This window comes from Felis catus, chromosome A3 (assembly GCF_018350175.1).
Source record: "Felis catus isolate Fca126 chromosome A3, F.catus_Fca126_mat1.0, whole genome shotgun sequence".
Taxonomy (NCBI): domain Eukaryota; kingdom Metazoa; phylum Chordata; class Mammalia; order Carnivora; family Felidae; genus Felis; species Felis catus.
Window position 1 is genome coordinate 89,252,208 of NC_058370.1, and position 24,621 is coordinate 89,276,828.

General features: G+C 37.8%; 1 protein-coding gene across 5 annotated transcripts in view; it reads right to left on the reverse strand.

Annotated features, from left to right (window-relative positions):
• The window catches only part of EXOC6B (exocyst complex component 6B), a 613,079-nt gene that overhangs the window by 573,487 nt on the left and 14,971 nt on the right, over positions 1 to 24,621 (reverse strand). The gene's annotated exons all lie outside the window — the stretch shown is intronic.

Here is a 24,621-nt window from a genome sequence, read left to right on the forward strand (position 1 = left end):
TATTGCCAGGTATAATTTATGTGGTCATTTGGCCTAAAGTTAAATATTGTTTAAAATGGGTTCTAAATTAAAGTTTAAAATTGTATTTTAATTTCAAAATGTATGCAAAAGAAATTGCATTTTTGAAATGTTTACAAAAAGAATAAACTTTTCTTTTTGAAGAAATGGGACAAAAAAAAAAAAAGGACAAGCAAAACATCTTTTTTTTTTAATGTTTTTATTTATTTTTGATGGAGAGAGAGAGAGACAGAGCATGAGCAAGGAGGAGCAGAGAGAGAGGGAGACACCGAATCCGAAGCAGGCTCCAGGCTCTGAGCTGTCAGCACAGAGCCTGATGCGGGGCTTGAACTCACAAACCATGAGATCATGACCTGGGCTGAAGTTGGACACTTAACCCACTGAGCCACCCAGGTGCCCCTAAAACATCTTATTTCTAACAGAGAAGTGAGATAATTATAATTTAGGGTTTACAGTATCTCAACACAATAGAACATTACATAGACATTAAAAAATTATTAATATATTGGGACACCTGGGTGGCTTAGTCGGTTAAGCGTCCGACTTCGGACAACGTCATGATCTCACGGTTCGTGAGCTCGAGCCCCGCATCAGGCTCTGTGCTGACAGCTTGGAGCCTGGAGCCTGCTTCAGATTCTGTGTCTCCCTCTCTCTGCACCTCCCCAGCTCATGCTCGCACTCTGTGTCAAAAATAAATAAACTTAGGGGCACCTGGGTGGCTCAGTGGGTTAAGTGTCCGACTTTGGCTTAGGTCATGATCTCATGGTTTGTGAGTTCCAGCCCCGCATTGGGCTCTGTGTTGACAGCTCAGAGCCTGAAGCCTGCTTTGCATTCTGTGTCTCCCTCTCTCTGTTCCTCCCCCAGTCACACTCTGTGTGTGTCTCTCTCTCAAAAATAAATAGATGTTAAATAAATAAATAAATAAATAAATAAATAAATAAATAAATAAATAAATAAACAAATTTAAAAAATTATTAATATAGCCAAATAACATGAAAAAAAATTATGAAATGTATTTGAAAAGTAAAATTTAGAATTTTATTTTTGAGTATCTGTAAAGAATAAACAGTTTTTATTGATCACTCATAACACCCAGGCATTTTTCTAAGCACTATACATGTAATAATCCATTTAATTTTCATAACAATTTAATGGGATATGTACTGTTATTATCACTCATTTAAATGCTGAGTAACCCAAGGCAAATCTAAGTTGACTTGACCGAGGTGACTATAAAGCCAGTATTCAAACCCAAGCAGTAGGACTCCAGAAAGATATGCCATTCTGCTTGTCATAAAATATCAAAGTATCTGTTGGTAGATGTATAAGAGAATTTTACACTTGTTAAGTTCTAATTTAATTTAAATTTTCCTTTTTATATTACTTTGACATTAACTTCATAATAATGAACAGTACTAATAATAGCAAACATTTAGTAAAAGCATTGACTACAACATAGATCATTTCTCACAAGAGCCCCATAAGACGGATGCTCTTATGAGCCCCATTCTGCAGATGAGGCAAGTAAGGCACAGAAAGGGAAAGTAATTCACCAAAGATCACACAGTGAATAGGTAACAGAGCCAGAAACTGAATCCAAGTAGTCTAACCCCAGAGTCTGGGATTGGGCTGTTAACCACTACTAAAATTTAGGTAATAAAGACAAATGAGACAAAATGATTTCCACTATACCTTTTTTTTTTTTTTTAATGTTTATTTTTGAGAGAGAGGGTGGGAGCAGAGAGAGAGGGGCAGAGAGAGAGGAGGATCTGAAGCAGGCTGTGTATTGACAACAGAAAGCCCAATACGGGGCTCAAACTCATGAACCATGAGATCATGACCCGAGCCAAAGTCAGACACTTAACCGCAATCTATATAACAGAATAGTAATTTGATATATATCTGTGTCTATTGTATATTGTTGAATTTTAGAAGTAGGCTACAAAATATCAGGTATAAATGAAACCATTTTGGATGAGATTATAAATTTATATAAATGCATATAAAAACATCTGGAATGAAGTTCACCAAAACTGGTTTATTGTATTGACAATGGGATTTTAAGTACTGTTTACTTTTATCTTTAAGCTTTGCAGGTGTCCCTGCAGTATGGTTCCAAACAGAACTGAATCTAAAGTCAAAGTAACACATGCTCTATCAATGACATTATGTACAATTTTACCAACCACCTAAAGGAACGAATAATACCTTCTTCCTTCTTATTCTCCACTGTGGTGATTACAACGAACTTTAGTTTTTCTGAAGCTGATACACATAACGTACATTATGAGGCTCAGGAACAAACTATCAAAATGGTGTTTGGGATATACTGTGTCTACACTACACACAGTATAAAAGTTCAGTTCAGGTATATGCCTCTATAGAAGATGATGCTTAAGAAATAAACCTTGAGGGGTGCCTGGGTGGCTCAGTTGGTAGAGCGCCCGACTTCAGCTCAGTCATGATCCCGTGGTTTCTGAGTTCGAGCCCCGCGTCGGGCTCTGTACTAACAGCTCGGAGCCTGAAGCCTGTTCAGATTCTGTGTCTCCTCTCTCTGCCCCTCCCCTGCTCATGCTCTGTCTCTCTGTCTCTCAATAATAAATAAACGTTAAAAAAATATTAAAAAAAAAAAAAAAAGAAAGAAACCTTGCAAGAATGGCAGTTTCTGAGGTACAGAAAGAAAATTAGCATCTTTACTATCAATATCCTACTCTTACCCTTTTAAATTTCTATTTTCCTGTGTGTGTTTGATAATATTTTAGTACTTGCATTTATAATTTATAAATAAATACACTTTAAGAGGATGAGTGTTCTGTTTACTGATATAAATACATTGTCAAAAAAAAAACAGACAACTAGCAAAAATCAAACAAAAAACTTACATGACTGAAAAGATTGTTTGGCTCTTATTTTCAAGGTTTCCTTTTACACCCTAAAGTTTCAGGATATTTGTAGTTGTTTCACTGGTCACCAGATGATTCCTAAATCCTAAAGCACCATGTTGACTGTTTCTATCCTGTGATAGGCCCTTTTCAGACACTTTCCACAAAGCTTAAATGAAGGACAAATGACAGAGTTGTCTTTTGAAGTCCTTTCAGCATCATGAATATAAAGATGTGTCTGAGAAAGTGTTTTGAGGCTTACCAATCTAAACAATCTTATCAGAACCTTGATGAAATTTGAGGGGGTAGAGCTAACGAGTTTCTATCCCAGAACTAAGAGAATTTTGATGCGTCCATCTTAGCTAAAACATTTTCTAACATTTCTAAATAAGAAGATAAAAGAAATTTGCTATCTTAAAAATCACTGCAGTTTACAGACAAAGTTTGGGCACTGTTAGTGGAAGTGTTACTTAACATTCCCTTTCTGGAGGCAATCTGGCAATATTTATCAAAATTTTAAATGTATGTCTCCTTTGACCTAGCAATACCATTTCTTGGAATTCACAATAAAATGATTAGAGATATATACAAAAGATATAGTATAAGAGCTTGTGACTGCTAGAAAATTGGAAACCATCTAAATATTTACCATTATCATTGGCTGAATAAATTGTGCAATATAACAGAATACTAATTTGATATATATCTCTATTGTATATTGTTGAATTTTAGAAGTACAAATTATTACAAAACTACAAGTATAATTACAAAATATCAAGTATAAACGAAATCGTTTGGGATGAGATTATAAATTTATATAAATGCATATAAAAACATCTGGAATGAAGTTCACCAAAACTGGCTTACCGTATTGACAATGGGATTTTAAGTAACGTTTACTTTTATCTTTAAGCTTTGCTTTATGTTTTGAATTTTTTACCCTATACATATATTATTTTTAAAGTCAGGAAAAATAAACTTTCTCACCTTAGGAAAAAAAGAATTCTAAGACTCTGACAGTTTTCTCAAAGACCTGAACCTATAAATTTAGAGAAGAGTAAGGCAAGTTTATCTTAGGGCAGTGGCACCCAAACCAGCAGTATCAATGTCAACTGAAATTAGTTAGAAATGCAAATTCTCAGGCCCCACTCCAGGCCTACTGAATCAGAAACTTAGACCTACCCGAGTCTATATTAAGTCATCCAGATGATTCTGATCTACGTTCCAGTTTGAGAACCACTGTTTTAGATGAACTTAAAACCTAGTGACCTCACAGGCTAATTTCAACTCCTTTTGGTATTGTGTGCCACATAAATCCAAACAAATGTAGGTGATGTCCCTACCAGGAAAGTTTGCTTGCTGATAATCTTTGAGGATACAGACCTCAAAAACTATTTGAAATGTCAGAAGTAAAACAGCAACTGTGACTAATCTTGATGCAAAAAGAACAAATAACAAGACTCCCAAACCCAACTTTAGAAACAAAAGCACCACATGGTGAATACTATCAAAAGCCCGGTGCTACTCAGGGCAACCTTCTGGAAACTCTGAGAAATAACAAATGAACTTGGAATCCCAGCTGACCACATACTGATAGAATCACAACTGAGTAATACCCAAAACTCTGGCAAAGATGTGAGGTTTATTCAACATACAATGGAGCTATTAACTGGGTCCAAGTATTAGGTCATCTCAACTTGGTAGGAACATCCATACTAAGGCCTCAGAGTTGCTAAATTGTGAGCACACCAAAAATAAAAATCTAAAACACTTTCAAAGCAAATCCACTCAAGAGCTCATTTCTCGATAAAAAGAAAAAAAACCTGTCACTATTAAAGTAAGGAAAATGTGAGAGAAATAATACATAGAGGAAATGGGGTAAATATATGGATAGTGGACTTAAAATCATTGCATCTATACATACAACTTTAAAAAGAGTTCTTATTTACAGTCTTGTAGGGTCTACACTTGTCCATATTGCATCTGTCCCTTCTATAAGATACCTACCTGCCATCTACTGGAAAACTGTCCCTAATAAATATGTAAATCTACCCTATCTATGCTGTAACTGGCACCACCTTAAATGTAGCCCAGCTATGCACTATACAACCGGCACAACTGTACAAAGCAACCATTCTTAAGAATTAAAACCTAATTTAGACCATACCTGAACCTCCATAGTGAATTAGAAGTCTTTAAAAAGACATCAGACTATACAAATTCATAGAGGTTAGGCTGACCGGAACCTCCCAGCTACGTACATAACTTATAACCTACTCTTTCCGAGTAGTTAATGATAAAGCTCTATCTAGCTCTGGGGTTCCAACTTCAAGTAGATAAAGAATAGCAGGTTGTTCTCTGACCCCTGGCTTTCCATCAACAGGATGAAGCTGCTTTGACTACCAATTCTAGTATATAGGAAAACAAAACTACTTGAGAATTTTTCTGGACTCATTCTCTTCATTTGCTTCCAAAACTAGTTTGAGAATTTTGCTGGACTCATTCTCTTCATTTGCTTCCAAGTCAGTTTAATCTTTATTTACTTGTTTTCAAAAGGTTTGGCTGTCTATTTTGTGTGTTGTAACTCTGTGGACAAGAACATTACACAGGGTCTGGTGCAGCCCATCCTAGAGCCATGGAGAAATGAGTGGTTTGATTACTAGTAAATAATCATTTTACTGACAACATACTGATCTGAATGAAAGATTCTTTAAAATTTGTATTTGAGGGGCACCTGGGTGGCTCAGTCAGTTAAGTGGCCAACTTCGGCTCAGGTCATGATCTCACGGTCCGTGAGTTCGAGCCCCGTGTCGGGTTCTGTGCTGATCGCTCAGAGCCTGGAGCCTGCTTCTATTTCTGTGTCTCCCTCTCTCTCTGCCCCTCCCCCGTTCACGCTCTGTGTCCCTCTGCCTTTCAAAAATGAATAAATGTTTAAAAAAATTTTTTTTTAATTTGTATTTGATGAACAGAACCTAATGGTGCAAAATGGGAGCACCAGAAATAAATCTGCTCAGGTATACAGCAACCTAGATTTGCAGCCCCTCTTCACTTCTGGAACAGATAATCATTTCTCCTTCATTTACCTCCTAAAAGAGCTGTTCTAAAAAGAAGAAGAAAATGAAGGCGAAGATGAAGACGATGACGATGATGACGAAGAAGAAAAGAGCTATTCTAGAGGCAATCTCCACGTATGATTGGCTCTAGTACACTAGTAAACAGGGAAACAAGTAGGGGGATCGAGGAATTTCAAAGTCTTTCTAGTAACTTCTTGTTGTGAAATGAAACCTTTACAACTCTGCTTCAAGTAACTTGAGAAATTTCTCTCGGCTTCTCCTATCAATGAACTATTGTAATTTAGAACTGATTCTAAGTTACGTGGGACTTGTTTGTCCTCCTAGTTTGTCAAAGACTGCCGGGATCCAAAAATAAAACTCATGACCAACTTTGTTTAGTGACATGGGAAATAAAACCCAAAAAGGACACCTGAGTTTTTGGGTGTGTGTGTGTGTGTGTGTGTGTGTGTGTGTGTGTGTTTAGAATTAATTTATTATAAGCTTCTGACTTTTTTTTTAGTAAGTCTGGTTAACAAGGGCAAATTCTGGGCCATGCTGTCCAAAGTTGATAATTGAGACAATGACAGTTTAAAGCTGGTATACCTTTGGGAGACTGTTTTCCCAGCTTTATATACTCCCAGAACTTTGTATATTGAAAAGAGGTCACTTTCTAAGTTCTGGTCACAGGTTTCCATACTACACAACCGACTTAAAAGTTCAAGTTAATAAAGCCCTTAGAAAGATTTTTTACTCCAGAGCTATTCAAAAACCACTTTGCCAATTTACATACTCCACATGAATGGTGTTCTCTGATTGGAGAAGAGCCTGAGTCATTATCTTAAAGGACAACATTTTGCTCGTCCTCAATAAAAAACATAGTACCTTATTAAATAATCCATTACAATTATAGGCCAGCATCCTCAATAAATGCTGACTTGGGCTTCTCTAGTCAGCATTATATAAGGACCTGGCAAACTTAAGGCATAGCTACTCTAACAGTGATCACAAGAAATCATTAGAGGGGCGCCTGGGTGACTCAGTCGGTTAAGGATCCGACTTCAGCTCAGGTCATGATCTCACAGTTCCTGAGTTCAAGCCCCACATCAGGCTCTGTGCTGACAGCTCAGAGTCTGAAGCCTGCTTCAGGTTCTGTGTCTCCCTCTCCTAATCCCCTCCCTCACTCTCTCTCTCTCTCTCTCTCTCTCTCTTTCTCTCTCTCAAAAATAAACATTAAAAAAAAAAAATCATTAGAAAAAGTATCAATTGCATGAGGCTTTTATTGACCATTATTCAGCTTAAGACTCTGGGTAAACATTTTATAACCTAAAAAAAAGAAAGAAAAAAAAAGCCCTTTCCTGATACTTATAGCCTATTCTTTAAATTTGGCATAACAGTTGGGAACTGTAGGCAGTCTTCTGAAAAATCAGATGATCATTTTCAGTGAGACAAACAAGAATTTTTGTTGTTGTTCTTTCACCCTTACACTCTGAGGATTTGATAACTATTTTGGTTGACTGAATGTATGCCCTTCTTCCCCTCCTCTTTCCCTCCCTCCCACCATCCCCACACAGAATGGAAAGAGAAGCTATATAACCTACGTGCTGATTACACGGTTTTAGGTGTGACCTTAGAAAACTGTTCTTACTACCTAATTATTGCCAAAATGAATAATTCCAAACCAACTACAGACAGTCCTTGATTCACTCACTAAGTTCCTGGGAGCCTATGTATGAAGCAAAAATCCATAAGTCAAAGCAAAATTTTCCAGAAGTAATATGGGTAATACTGAAGTGTTTATGGATGAAATGATATGATATTTAGTACTTACTTCAAAATTAGCCAAGGTAGGCAAGGGGAGAAATGGGTAGGCAGTAAGAGAATTAGATGAAATAAGATTCGTTATGTGTTGATAACCGCTAAGACTGTAAGAAGGGGGGCGCCCAGGTGGCTCAGTTGGTTAAGCATCCAACTCTTGATTTCGGCTCAGGTCATGATTTCACAGTTCGTGAGTTCAAGCCCCACGTTGCGCTCTGCACTGACAGTGGGGAGCCTGCTTGGGATTCTCTCTCTCCCCACCTCTCTCTGCTCCTCCCCCTTTTGTGCTCTCTCTCTCAAAAAAAAAAAGAGACTGTAAGATGGGAACATAGGGGTTTAGTATGCTATTTTCTCAACTTTCGTGCTTTAAATTTTCCACAGGAAACTAACTTGGAGAGAAAAAAGAATGGGATGGGAATTAATTGGTTTCCCCCCCACCCAAGTTTGTTTCATTTTTTGATGTTTATTTGTTGTGAGAAAGAGAAAGAGAGGATGAGTAGGGGATGGGCAGAGAGAGAGGGAGACGGAGAATCCCAAGCAAGCTCCACACTGTCAGCACAGAGCCCAACGCTGGGCTCGAACTCACAAACCGTGAGATCATGACCTGAGTCTAAACAAGGAGTAGGACATTCAACCGACTGAACCACCCTGGCGGCCCTCTACTTATCGAAATGTTAAATTTACAAAGATTCTCAGGAATCCCACATTTAAGTATCTACCCTACAGAAGTACCAGTATCGATCATTATGTAAAAAAATATTTATCAGAATACAGAATTGTTTGTAAGAACGGTGTTGGTAGGGAAAAGGAGACCATCTAAATGTCCATCAACAGAGGAGCATGTAATTCCATATAACAGAATACTCTGCAGTCATTACAAAGAATGAAGTAGAGCTAGAAGTTTCCACTTATAAAGATATGACAACTTATATATTGTTAAGTAGGAAAAAACAAATGTGTCTCAAAATATATATTGTAATACCCATTTAAGAAGAAAACTATAAGACTGTGTATATTATTATATATGTAAGACTGTTTATATATATTTATGTGTATATATATGTATACGGTAATACCCATTTAAAAAGAAAACCATAAAACTGTATGTGAGTACATATATAAACATGCTTATACCAGCACAGGAAAAAAGCCTAGAAAATTACACATCAAACTACTAATAATGCTTTGAAGAGGTAAATTTGAAACAGGAAAGAGAGGGAATTTTACTCATATACTTTGAAATTGTTTTGTTTTTTTTTACAATAAACCAAAAAAACTGTGAAATATTTAAAAGCCATTACAGTTTAAAAATAAAGTACCTGGTACATAAAGATTACTTAATTAACAAAAGGAAATGCTAAATGAATCTGCTAGGGATTGTCACAGATTAACAAGTATGACATAAACTAATTTCACATAAAATAGAAAATAATAAAGTTTAAAGGCACATCATGTAAATCAACATACTTTTTACAAAATATGAAAGAAAAAAATGCAAACTGGGACACATATATGAATAAGTCTACAAGACTGCTGCTAAGAAGGGTCATGGATAGAGAAAACTGCGGCAGTCCAGGTGAGAAATGACTGGCCGGGTAAAAAAAAGTGGAGGGGAGAGATATCAAGAAAAAAATATGTGAGAAGAAAATGAGGAGAAAGTTAGTTAGAGTCACATAAGACTTCACACTATATGAATCGTATTGAAAAAATGGGGCGTGGGAGATGGGACAGTGCAGTTAGTAGCTACGGAAAAATCTTTACTTTTCCTTCACTTAAAAAAAAAATCTATTGAATATCAACTATTTCATGTATACTGGCTTCACCCTACAGTGTAAACAAGGCAGTCTGGCTTCCAGACTTCCGTTACAATGTAATGAGACAACCATGTACATTTATCTTCCTCCCTCCTGAGACCCCCATAAAAGGAAAAGGCATAATAAACTGCATTACTCCAAGAAGAACATAAAAGAGCCTACAGCTAACAAGAAATAGGAACAAATTTCTGGAAGATGAAAGCTGATAACAGCAGTAAGGATGAAATAGAGTAGTACAGAAAAGTGCCTAGAGTATTTGCCAAAGGAATGAATCCAAAAGGGAGTCCAAGGACCAGCTACAACCACGGAGAAGGTTAGGATTCAGAATGCCAAGAATAACGGAAGCGCTGAAAACAAACAGACTAGTTGAAGATTAAATACATAATAGTCAAACCCTTACACATGCACCCACGAATGGATATTCATTCCAGCAGCCAAATACTTAACCCTCGGCAAGGTAACAGAGGAACTTGCTCTGGGGAAATGATGTAGCCTGAGAATATACTAAAAGCCATAGAATTGTACACTTCAAGTGGGTGGATTATATGCTATGTGAATTATATCTAATTTTCCTTTGCTTCCACAGTGGGAAATCAATTAATATTGCCTAAAATTGAACATGAGTTGTGTTATTTTGTTTTGTTTTGTTTAATTTTAGAGAGAGAACACACAAGCAGGAGAGAGAGGCAGAAGGAGAGAAAGAATCTCAAGAAGGCTTCATGCTCATCGTGGAGCTGGACATGAGCCTCAATCCCACCACCCTGGGATCGTGACCTGAGCCAAAATCAAGATGCTTAACCAGGTGAGCCACCCAGGTGCCCCAAAGGTGAGGGTTTTTATGAAACGTCTATTTATTTATTTGAGAGAGAGAGAGAGAAAGAGCATGCACGAGCAGGGGAGGGGCAGAGAGAGAAGGGGAGAGAGAATCCCAAGCGGGCTCCACACTGTCAGCACAGAGCCCCACACGGGGCTCAATCCCACAAACTGCGAGATCACGACCTGAGCCGAAATGTGCCCCTAGAATGTGAGTTTTTTCATTACAAATACAGAAACTGCCTTTTTACCTTACATTGAAAAGATGTTTAAAAATGAACATCATTTGTGATGAAAAAAAAAGCATTTACCTGAAATTCAGTAACTGCATAAGTTTCTTCTTCAATTAAGATTACATTTAATGGCACAAAAACAGACACATAGACCAATGGAATAGAATAGAAACCCCAGAACTAGACCCACAAACGTATGGCCAACTCATCTTTGACAAAGCAGGAAAGAACATCCAATGGATAAAAGACAGCCTCTTTACCAAATGGTGCTGGGAGAACTGGACAGCAACATGCAGAAGGTTGAAACTAGACCACTTTCTCACACCATTCACAAAAATAAACTCAAAATGGATAAAGGACCTAAATGTGAGACAGGAAACCATCAAAACCTTAGAGGAGAAAGCAGGAAAAGACCTCTCTGACCTCAGCTGTAGCAATCTCTTACTCGACACATCCCCAAAGACAAGTGAATTAAAAGCAAAAGTGAATTACTGGGACCTTATGAAGATAAAAAGCTTCTGCACAGCAAAGGAAACAACCAACAAAACTAAAAGGCAACCAACGGAATGGGAAAAGATATTCGCAAATGACATATCGGACAAAGGGCTAGTATCCAAAATCTATAAAGAGCTCACCAAACTCCACACCCGAAAAACAAATAACCCAGTGAAGAAATGGGCAGAAAACATGAATAGACACTTCTCTAAAGAAGACATCCGGATGGCCAACAGGCACATGAAAAGATGTTAAACGTCGTTCCTTATCAGGGAAATACAAATCAAAACCATACTCAGATATCACCTCACGCCAGTCAGAGTGGCCAAAATGAACAAATCAGGAGACTACAGATGCTGGAGAGGATGTGGAGAAACGGGAACCCTCTTGCACTGTTGGTGGGAATGCCAATTGGTGCAGCCGCTCTGGAAAGCAGTGTGGAGGTTCCTCAGAAAATTAAAAATAGACCTACCCTATGACCCAGCAATAGCACTGCTAGGAATTTATCCAAGGGATACAGGAGTACTGATGCATAGGGCCACTTGTACCCCAATGTTCATAGCAGCACTCTCAACAATAGCCAAATTATGGAAAGAGCCTAAATGTCCATCAACTGATGAATGGATAAAGACATTGTGGTTTATATACACAATGGAATATTACGTGGCAATGAGAAAAAATGAAATATGGCCTTTTGTAGCAATGTGGATGGAACTGGAGAGTGTGATGCTAAGTGAAATAAGCCATACAGAGAAAGACAGATACCGTTTCACTCTTATGTGGACCCTGAGAAACTTAACAGGAACCCATGGGGGAGGGGAAGGAAAAAAAAAAAAAAACAGGTTAGAGTGGGAGAGAGCCAAAGCATAAGAGACTCTTAAAAACTGAGAACAAACTGAGGGTTGATGGGGGGGTGGGAGGGAGGAGAGGGTGGGTGATGGGTATTGAGGAGGGCACCTTTTGGGATGAGCACTGGGTGTTGTATGGAAACCAATTTGTCAATAAATTTCATAAAAAAAAAAAAGATTACATTTAATACTTTTTATTAGAAATAACATTATAGGGGCGCCTGGGTGGCGCAGTCGGTTAAGCATCCGACTTCAGCCAGGTCACGATCTCACGGTCCGTGAGTTCGAGCCCCGCATCAGGCTCTGGGCTGATGGCTCGGAGCCTGGAGCCTGCTTCCGATTCTGTGTCTCCCTCTCTCTCTGCCTCTCCCCCATTCATGCTCTGTCTCTCTCTGTCCCAAAAATAAATAAAAAACGTTGAAAAAAAATTAAAAAAAAAAGAAATAACATTATAATATAACCACTTTTTATAAAAATTATTTTCTTATACTCCCCCTCCTGTTTGTATGTTTGTGTGAAATGATGTTGATCTGGAATGATGATCACCTAAAGTTAATGATGGTTATTTCCCAGAAACAGATTTTTTTCCTGGTGTATTCATGTCATCTTTACATCTTCACTCTTCTACACTGCTTGACTTTATTTTTACTAATAAATATACACGATACTTATAAAAAGAAAAGTAATTTGAAAATTTAAAGACAAGGGGCACATGGGTGGCTCCATTGGTTAAGTGTCCCTATCTTGGTTTCAGCTCAGGTCATGATCTCGAGGTTGTAGTTCGAGCCCCTCATCGGGCTCTGTGTTGGCACTGCAAGGCCTACTTGGGATTCTCTGTCCCCCCCACCCCCGCCCCTCCTGCACATTCTCAGGCATTTTCTTTCTCTCTCAAAATAAATAAATAAACTTTAAAAATTAAAAAATAAAATAAAATTTATAAACGTATAATGAAACTTCCACTTCCTAGAAGATGGAGCAAATGTAGTTTTTCCTACTCCTCCTACTAAGCATAAGTAAAAACTCCAAACATTATATATAAAACAAACATTTAAGGGGCGCCTGGGTGGCTCAGTCGGTTAAGCATCCAACTTCGGCTCAGGTGGTGATCTCACAGTTCATGAGTTTGAGCCCTGCATCAGGCTCTGTGCTGACAGTTCAGAGCCTGGAGCCTGCTTCAGATTCTGTGTCTCCCTCTCTCTCTGCCCCTCCCCTGCTTGCACTCTTTCTCTCTTTCTCTCTCTCTCTCTCACTCTCTCTCGCTCTCTCTCGCTCTCACTCTCTCTCTCTCTCTTTCTCTCCCTCTGAAAAATAAACATTAAAAAAAATTTTTTTTAATTTGAAAGATGGGGGTGCCAGGGTGGTTTACCCAGTTGAGCCTCCAACTCTTGATTTGGACTCAGGTCATGATCCCAGGGTTATGGGATCAAGCTCCACATCAATCCACACTAAACGTGGAGTCTACTTAAGATTCTCTCTCTCTCCCTCTGCCCCTCTCCCCTGCTCACACTCTCTCTCTAAAATAAAATGAAAGAAAAGAAAAGAAAAGAAAAGAAAAGAAAAGAAAAGAAAAGAAAAGAACAAATAATGCATTTTTTAAAAAATCTGAGAGATGGAAAGAAAAAGGCAGATTGGCTTGTAACTTCAGGACCAAAGGAACAACACAAGGGTAAATTTCCTACATTTTCTTTTTGGCCTCATAACCCAGACTTCAAACTAAAGAGAGCAGCAATTCAGAAACACAAACAAGTGCAAACAAACAAACAAAAAAGTTTCAACAAAAGCCTGCTCTCTCTAGCCAAAAGGGGTAGCCTACAAAGACAGAAAATGTTCACAGTCACTGTTCTATTCCAGACAAACACCACAGAAAAGAACTATGGCCACACTCACACCAACACAGGCAGAGAGGCAGTCTAGGCTTGCACCTTTGCAAGGTGATTAAGAAAGCACTCAACATTCCAGTCAGGGTGTCAGAGAAGGCCAAGAAAGGAGCTGGGGCTTTCTTCACCACCAAATGTTTACAACCCTCTCTCCCACACCATGGTGTCAGCACAGACCATGTATGGAGCCAGAACTCCCATCTGCAAGTTATTAGCAGCACCTCTCAGGTGTCAACAGAGGCCAAGTGGGAAACATGGACATCCACCCCCACCTAGCAGTAGTGAAGCAGTAACCCACACATCCTCATGCCAGGGTAGTGTCAAAGAAAGCCAGATGAAAGAGTAGGTTTAAATGAGAGCCTGAAGGGGAGCCTGGGTGGCTCAGTCAGTTAGGCGTCCAACTTCAGCTCAGGTCACGATTTCACAGTCCGTGAGTTCGAGCCCCGCGTCGGGCTCTGGGCTGATGGCTCGGAGCCTGGAGCCTGCTTCCGATTCTGTGTCTCCCTCTCTCTCTGCCTCTCCCCCGTTCATGCTCTGTCTCTTTCTGTCTCAAAAATAAATAAACGTTAAAAAAAAAATTGGGGGGCGCCTGGGTGGCTCAGTCGGTTAAGCGTCCGACTTCGGCTCAGGTCATAATCTCACAATCCGTGAGTTCAAGCCCCGCGTCGGGGTCTGTGCTGACAGCTCAGAGCCTGGAGCCTGCTTCAGATTCTGTGTCTCCCTCTGTCTCTGACCCTCCCCCATTCATGCTCTATCTCTCTCTGTCTCAAAAATAAATAAACATTAAAAAAAAATTTTTTTTAAATGAGAGCCTGAATCTCATAACATAATATGAAAATGTACAGGTTTCAATGAAAAATCATTCTTTATACCAAGAACTAGGAAGTTGTCAAACTAATGAAAAAGGGCAGTCATTAGATGCCAACTGAGCTGACAGTGATGTTATAATTATCTGACAAAAATTTTAAAGCAGTCATAATAAAAATATTTCAAAAAACAATTAGGAACACACTTGAAACACAAAGATTGAGAGCTTCAGCAAAAAAAAAAACTAATAATAATAATAATAATAATGATAATACCAAATGGAGAGTTTAGAACTGAAAAATACAACATAAATAAAAAAGAAAAAGAAAAAACCAACTCAGTGGATGGGCTCAAGAGCAGAGTGGATGGAACAGAGGAAAGAATCAGTGAACCAAAACACAGAACAGTAGAAATTATATTATCTGAACAACATGTGGGGGAAAAAAAAACTGAAAGAAATGAACAGAACCTCAGGGGCTGTTGGACTATAACAAAAGATCTAACATCTGTGTCACCAGAGTCCCAGAAGGAGAATAGAAAGAAAGTGGGGCAATAAAGTACTTGAAGAAATAATGACTGAACAGTCCAAATTGGCAAGGGACATAAACCAACAGACTCAAGAAGGTCAGTGAATCCCAAACAGAATAAACCCAAAGAAACCCATGCCAGTTTAAACACATCATAATTAAACTCCTGAAAACTGAAGACCAAGAAAAAATATTATAATTAGCCACAGAAAAATGATACCTTTCCTATAGAGGAAACACAACTTAAATGATAGCACATTCTCATCAGAAACCATGGAGGCCAGAAAAAACACACAACACTTGCTGAAATAAAAGAACTGTCAAACTAGTATCCTACACCCAGCAGATATATCCTTCAGGATATTCTAAAGGGGAAATCAAGACATTCTCTTGTGAAGGAAAGCTAAGCCATTCTCATGTAAAGAGAATTTGTTGCCAGCAGGCCTACTGCAAGAGAATGTCTATAGGAAATGCTCTAAACAGAAAGGAAATGATTTAAAAAAAAAAAATCTTGGAACATCAGTAAAGAAAATATAAAACAGTAAACAAAAATATGAGTAAAAACAATAGGCTTTACTTCTGTTAACTTTTCTAAATTAGATTTCCTGCTTGAAGCAAATTTAAAAACTGATGGGTCTAAATGTTTACAGAGGAAATGTTTAAGAGAAGTATAAATATAGAAAGACAAAGGGACATAAAAGGGAGGTAAGATTTCTATACTTCTCACAATGTCACTAGTAAATTGTGATAAGTTACGAATCAATAATGTCATCACCTAGAGAAGCCACCAAAAAAAAACTACAAAAAGATACACTCAAAAACACTACTGATAAATCAAAATGGAATTCTATAAAAATATTCAAGTAACTCAAAGGAAGACATGAAAAACAGAAACAAAAAAGGAGAGAATAAACAGAAAACAACAAAACATGAAAGCCTTACCATATCAGTAATACATAAAATGTAAATGTTCTAAATGTGCCAGACAGAGACTGATAGAATGAATTAAAAAACATAACACAACTATACACTATCAATAAGAAATTCACTTCAAGTATAATGATAGAAGTAGGTTAAAAGTTAAAGGACGAAAAATAATATATCGTCCAAATATTGGGGCACCTGGGTGGCTCAGTCAAGTTAAGCATCTGCTTTCGGCTCAGGTCATGATCTCACAGTTGGTGGATTCAAGCATCACGTCAGGCTCTGTGGTGACAGCTCAAGAGCCTAGAGCCTGCTTCAGTTTCTGTGTGTGTGTCTCTCTCTCGCGCGCTCTCTCTCTCTCTCTCTCTCCCTGCCCCTCCCCCTCTTGCTGCGCATGCGCATGCACCCACGCACTCTCTTTCTCTCTCTCGAAAATAAATAAAAACTTTAAAAAATTTTCTTTAAAAAGACTGATTTAAATAAAAACAAACATTAATTTTAACTAAGTTATCATTAGATAAAGTAGACTTCATAGCAAAGAAAATTATCAGGGACAGAGAAGACCATTATATAATGAAATGTTCAATCCACTAAGAAGATATAGCAATCCTAAGTGTGTATGTACCATACAACAGAGCTGCTAAATATGTGAGGGAAAAAATGACATATTTCAAAGGAGAAATAGACAATTCCACAATTATACTTAGAGACTTCAACATCACTCTCAACAACTGACAGAAACAGATGATCACCAAAGATATACAACATAACAACACCACCAACCAATGGGATCTAATCAACATTTGTAAAACACTCTAACAGCAGCAGAATGCACATTCTCTTAAAGTATACACAGAATATATACCAAGAAAAACCATACTGTGGGCCATAAAACAAACTCAACAAATTCAAAAGAACTGAAATCAAACATAGTATGTTCTCCAACCAAAATGGAATCAACCTAGAAATCAATAATGAGATAACAAGAAATGTTCAAACCCTTGGAAAGAAAACAACACGCTTCTAAATAATTCATAGGTCAAACAGGAAGTCTAAAGAGTAATTGAAAAACACACTAAACTGGGGCACCTGGGTAGCTCAGTTGGTTTAGTATCCAACTTCATCTCAGGTCATGATCTCAGGGTTCATGGGTTCGAGACCCACATCGGGCTACATGTTGACAGTGTAGAGCCTCACCCACTCTCTCAAAAAATAAACTTAAAAAAAAAAAAAGAAAAATACGCTAACCTGAATGAAAATTAAAATACGATATATCAAAATTTACAGGACACAGGTAATGCTGAGAGGGAAATTCACAGCTCCTATGCCTCAAGAACCTAAAGAGCAAAAATAAATATAAGACAAGCAGCAGGAAGGATGGGCGCCCGCATGGCTCAGTCAATTAAGCATCTGACTCTTGATTTCAGCTAGAGTCATGACATCAGGGTTGGTGAGTTCAAGCCCCGCATCAGGCTCTGTGCTGACAGCATGGAGCCTGCTTTGGATTCTGTGTCCCTCTCCCCTTCGTGTTCTCTCCCTTTCAAAAATAAACACATAAACATTAAAAAAAAAAAAAAAAAAAGACAAGCACCAGGAAAGAAATAATAAAAACAAAGGTAGATATCAATAAAATTAAAAACAGAAAAATAGAAAAAAAAAATCAATGAAAAAAATCTGGTTCTTTGAAAAGACACAAAGATCAACACAAAAAAAGAGAACCTAGAAAAAGACCCATACCAATATACCTGAGAAATTTTTGACAAAGGTGCAAAAGCAGCCTGGTAGGGGAAAAACAGCCTTTTCAAGAAATAGTTCTAACCTTTCAATAAATGTTACTAGAGCAACTGGACATCCATAGGCAAAAATAAAAACAAAAATCTTTGAGGTAAATCTCACTCCTTATACAAAAAATTACAAAATTACAAAAATTAACTCAAAATGGATCACAGACTGTACATTTTAGTAAAACTATTAAACTTTTAGGGGAAAAAACAAACAGATCTAGGGCTATGCAAAGAGTGGTTATAATTGACACCAAAAGCATGATCCATACAAGGAAAAACTGATAAATTAGACTTCATCAAAATTAAAAACTTCTGATCTGCAAAAGACCCTATTAAGAGGGTGATAAGACAAGCTACAGAGTGGAATAAACTGCCTGCAAACCACATATCCAACAAAAGACTAGTATCTCAAGAATTCTCAAAACTCAACATTAAAAAAAATACCTAGGGGCGCCTGGGTGGCTCAGGCGGTTAAACGTCCAACTTCCGGTTCAGGTCATGATCAAGCCTTCTGTGAGTTCGGGCCCCCCGTCAGGCTCTGTGCTGACAGCTCAAAGCCTGGAGCCTGCTTCAGATTCTGTGTCTCCCTGTCTCTCTGCCCCTCCCCCACTCACGCTCTGTCTCCCTCTGTCTCTCAACAATGAATAAATGCTTAAAAGTGTTGTAAATAATAAAAAAAATAAAAAATAAAAAAAATACCTAATTCGAAGATGGGCGAAAGAAATGAAGAGGCAGTTCAACAAAGTGGATATACACATGGCAAACAGGCATATGAAAAGATGTTCAACATAATTAGCAATTAGGGAAATGCAAATTAAAAGCACAATGAGATACTACTATACACATTATCAGAATAGCTAAAATAAAGCAGTGACAATACCAAATGCAAGCAAGGATCTAAAGACACTCAAATCCTCACACTGCTAGTGGGAATGTAAAATGGTGCAGGCACTTTGGAAAATAAGTTTCACAGTTCTTCAAAAAGTTAAACATAGAGTGACCACATGCTCCAGCAATTCCAGAGCTAGGTATATACCCAAGAGAAATGAAAACCTATGTGCACACAAAAACCTTTACACAATTGTTTGTAACAGCTTTACTTTTAATAGTCAAAAACTAGAAACCACCCAGATCTTCTTCACTGGGTGAATGACTAAACAACCTGTGGGACAGCTATACTATGGAATACCCCTCAGCAATAAAAAAGAACACACTACAGATACACCAGCTTGGATGAATCTCCAGGGAATTAATGCCGAGTGAGAAGCACCAGTTCCAAAAAGTTATATGCTATATGATTTCATTTATATAGCATTCTTGAAATGACAAAATTATAAAAATGGAGGACAGATTAGTGATTGTCCGGGGCTAAAGAGGGGATGGAGACAGAAAGTGGTTGTGTCTGTAAAAAAGGCAATATGAGGGCTCTATAGTGATGGAAGTATTCTAAAACTTGACCTTGAAGACACAATATCAACATCTTGGTCATGATATAGTTAGTGTACTACAGTTTTGCCAGATGTTACCACTGCAGGAAACTGGGTAAAGGTACAAAGGATCTGTGTATTATTTCTAATGACTACATGTGAATCTACACTGTCTCAAAATAAAAAGTTTAATTTTTAAAAAAGCTAATAATGTATATAGTCACATCCACATATACCATTTAAAATGCTTCTAATAGGGGCACCTGGGTGGCTCAGTCAGTTAAGCATCTGACTTTGGCTCAGGTCATTATCTTGCAGTTCTTCAGTTCAAGCCCCACGTTGGGCTCTGCACTCACAGCCTGGAGCCTGCTTGGGATTCTGTGTCTCCCTGTCTCTCTCTGACCCACCCCCACTCACGCTCTGGCTCTGTCTCTCTCTCTCAAATATAAATAAACACTAAAAATAAATAAAATAAAATGCTTCTAATAACCTATTTTTCTTTAGATTTCAAGAGTTCTTCTCATTTCATTTTCCTCTTACTTTTGCTACTCTAATGCCAAAAGACCTTCATTGTACCCTTCTTCCTTTCACATGTCAAGAAATTCTTTTACCGGGGCGCCTGGGTGGCGCAGTCGGTTAAGCGTCCAACTTCAGCCAGGTCACGATCTCGCGGTCTGTGAGTTCGAGCCCCGCGTCGGGCTCTGGGCTGATGGCTCAGAGCCTGGAGCCTGTTTCCGATTCTGTGTCTCCCTCTCTCTCTGCCCCTCCCCCGTTCATGCTCTGTCTCTCTCTGTCCCAAAAATAAATAAACGTTGAAAAAAAAAAATTTAAAAAAAAAAAAAAATTCTTTTACCTCATCAAAAACAAATTGCTTAGCTAGCTCCCTATTTCTTTCTTTCCTTTTTTTTGTTTTAATATGTTATGTCCTTCCCAAAATCAAACTCCATACTAAAAGTGTTTCATAACATAGATTCAGTCAAGCTCAGTATCTGCTGTTTTTATTTATTCATTTTGCTTGATAAGATCACATTTCATATCAATCCCTTTAGAGTTCTATTGTTTATTGGCACTAGAGCTATTCCAGTAAGTGAAAGTTAGTTGCACTGTGACGATTCTTGCCTGCTTAGATGCTGCGCTGAATAATGTGTGTTTTCAAAGTTCTAAATTACAGGAAATAGAAGGGTGGTACAAAAACAAAAAAGCAAGCACAAATATGAGGAAAGAAACAAAAGTACAATTAGCAAAGAGAAAAACATAAGGAAGCAAGTTTCGAAAACAGAGATTGAGAACAATAGAAGCAAAGACACCTGGCTTGCGCACACAAGATGTCAGTGCCCCACTAGACAACATCATGGTGCCAAAAGATGTGCTTTCATCACAGAGTTTGTCATGTTCCAGTATATAAAAGCACAATCAAATTAAAAGCCTGTGCTACTCCGCAGCTTTTTAATCAAAAACAAATACAACAAAAGAGCCTGTATTTTAATCCAAATCATCATTTTTGGCAAATGGTCTTTATCATTTATCTAACATACAACAGAACATTTATCTAGCATACTAAACACTGGAAGCATCTAAATACTCAAAAAATGATAGAACTGCTCTAAAAAAAAATTGTCATTATTGTCATTGTTTTTACTTTACTTTTGTTTTTATCTATTGATCAATCTGAGTATCAAACCACAGTAGTGACTAAGGTAATTTCACTACAGTGCAAGGTATATGTTAACATGATTATCTTCAAGACTGTGAACAGCAGGCAGGTATTTTAACAGAGTTCCAAGCCACATGTATCATCAAAAATCACATTAAGGTAATCTAGTTGGTTGCACTGTGAGAATTCTTATTAACTTGGATATTTCGTTGGGTAATGCATGTTTTAAAGTTCTAAATTACAGTTATACAAATACATACTACATGCTTAAATGTCTTTTTTATCAATCATTGTGCTCTTGGGGTTACATATCTCAATTTTTTTTAATTTATAAATCTAGAACGGTAGGTTCCATACATTCTAGGTAAATAGTCTCCTTAATAATGCATACATTTTCCAGACAGTATATTCCAAATTATATAGCTTAAGGCAAACATCTATGGTTACTTTATTCATTGGTAATTTTTTAAATAGCCAAGGCAGGTTGGTTATTTTTAGCATCAAATTTAAGATTGTTCTAAATAAAATCATCATGGACTTAGGGCGCCTGGGTGGCTCAGTCAGTTAAATGTCCGACTCTTGATTTCAGCTCAGTCATGATCCCAGAGTCGTGGGATTGCGCCCTGCATCAGGCTCCACACTGACAGTGCAGAGGCTGCTTGGGATTGTCTCTCTCTCCCTCTCTCTCTGCCCTTCCTCCGCTCTCATCTGTGCGTGCATGCGCGCGCTCTCTCTCTCTCTCTCTCTAAAATAAATAAACTTAAGGGGCATCTGGGTGGCTCAGTCAGTTAAGTGTCTGACTTCAGCTCAGGTCATGAACTCAAAGCTCGTGAATTCAAGCCCTGTGTCGGGCTATGTGCTGACAGCTCAGAGCCTGGAGCCTGCTTCAAATTCTGTGTCCTCCTCTCTCTATGCCCCTCACCCACTCACACTCTGTCTCTCAAAAATAAATAAACGTTAAAAAAAATTTTTTTAATTAAAATCATTAATTTTTTTAAAAGTACCATGTAAAAAATCATTGTGGATTTAACAGCATTTATTTCAGTGCTAGAAAACATCCTAAATTATTTCTAAGGAAGAATCTTAGCCCTATCATAGGATACTCTCACTCTACTTCTTCTGTAGGAATAAGGGGGCTTACGTCAGCCTCTTCAACTTTTATAAAAAGGTACTGATCCAACCTCCAGCTGCTTTATTTACATTTATTTGTTTGTTTGTTTGTTTGTTTTAAGTAGGCTTCATGCCCAACACGGAGCTCAATGCAGGGCTTGAACTCACGACCCTGAGTTCAAGACCTGAGCTGAGATCAAGAGTCAGATCCTTAACCGGCTGAGCCACCCAGGCACCCCTTGTTTATTTACTTCTAAAGCATATATAGCTCTGTACTTAATATAGGCAAGTGATTATTCAGAAAAATGGGCAAAAAAAAAATACATAACTTTGTACTTACTGACACTCTTTAATTATCAAAAAACTTGACTATTAAAAATAGTATTTATGAAGAATTAACCAACATACATGCAAGGCATATACTCTTCCATATGAGAAATCATGGAGACTGGATACATATGCATCTTACTAAGGAAAGGGAGATAGAGCTCATAACTTTCTGAAAGTGATCAATGATCAAAAAAAAAAAAGTGGGGGGCTGGATAATGCACTTTCAACTTCCACTATAGGTATTAAAACTCTGTGCCTTTATTAAGCCAAGACCAGCAGAGAACTGAATTCTTTTGGCTCCCTGCAGATCTGCCTTTACTAAATTGTATTTTGGTTATGCCATATGCTTTCACTAAAGGACAATATAAGAAACAGCCTGTCACATATTGCTGCATTTACTATATGGATATTAAAGTTACATTATACAGGGCCTTCTTTGTGAGGACATATGGGAGAAACAGTTCTCTGGTCTTACTCAGAACCAAGAATAGCTGTGCTTCTCCTTAAGTAACTACTTTTTAATTTTACAACACCATAACTCAAATAACAGTGCATGTCTCTTTTTTGCACTAGTTGCTGGAAAGCCCAGAGCCAAACTGATGGCCTACCTCCTTTACAAAATGTATAGGCCTTCAAATAGGAATCTTTTTTTTTTTTAATGTTTATTTATTTTTCAGAGACAGAAAGAGACAGCATGAGCAGGGGAGGGACAGAGACAGAGGGAGACACAGAATCTGAAGCAGGCTCCAGGCTCTGAGCTGTCAGCACAGAGCCTGATGTGGGGCTCAAACTCATGGACTATGAGATGATGTCCTGAGCCGAAGTTGGATGCTTAACCGGCTGAGCCACCCAGGTGCCCCCAAATAGGAATCTTTTAATTGCTCTCACTCTTGACTTCATAGTCTTCTTCCTACCTTTGTTTTTGTCTTACCCCAATTTCCTCACCACATCTATTATATGTACTTTGTAAATCACGTACATTTTTAGAAACTGTCTAATTCCTTTCTAGAACAAGTCAAGGAGAGATTCAGAAAAAAAGAGAGATAAAGAATAGTCGATTGTAGGGGCGCCTGGGTGGCGCAGTCGGTTAAGCGTCCGACTTCAGCCAGGTCATGATCTCGCGGTCCGTGAGTTCGAGCCCCGCGTCAGGCTCTGGGCTGATGGCTCAGAGCCTGGAGCCTGTTTCCGATTCTGTGTCTCCCTCTCTCTCTGCCCCTCCCCCGTTCATGCTCTGTCTCTCTCTGTCCCAAAAATAGATAAACGTTGAAAAAAAAAAAATTTTTTTAAAAAGAATAGTCGATTGTCAATTAACCAGAATAAAAGATGACTAGTCAGATGTGACAGAAATAGTATTAAGTTACCTACAATTTAAGGGAAAGCATTTACCATTCTGCAGACATCTAGAAATGTAAAATGTAATATAAATTTATAGATACACACCACAAATCTTTTTTTTTTTTAATAGCCAAAGTATTAAAATATTTCATTAATGTTGTCACTGAATTCTCCTTCACTTGAAGACTGGAACAAAGTCCATGCAATATGGTCAGACTTCAAGCAAACTGTCATCTTTGTTTTCCAAATACTTCAGCAAATACTACTACATCACAAAAATGGCTTTACTCTTCTTTCCCACAGCCATAGCACGAATCTCTAAGAAATAACCTATTAATCACCTCAGGTCTCAAGTGTTTAAGCTCCGCTCTGCATGAACTCAGTTTTTATTTTTACTAAGTCTTTCCGTCCCACCCCCGCCTTTTCTGCTATTTCCTCCAAGCAAATTTACATTGTCATCATTGCTCAGCATCTCAATCCCGATTCACACATTTCATAGATCAGCCAGTCACTGATTTTATTTATTCAAGTTGCCTTCATCAGAAAGCTTCACTAAGGCACATGATTAAAACAATTGTTGTATCATTGGCAAATGCTACAAATTACCAACTTCAATGACATAAAGAATCAGAAAATCTTTGCTTCCTTCAATGACCTAATTAATATTCATATATATTATATTCCAAATTAAAACTATGTCATAGATGTCATCTAAATTTCTAAACTGCTTCCAAAACCATACTAAATAATTGCCCTTATCAATTACTTTTTGCAATAAATTCATACACTAGTTGTGTTGATGCTGGAAATTATGTAAACATGTGAAGAGATGCATCATACTTTAAGGTAAATAATGTATTAAAACATTGACAACT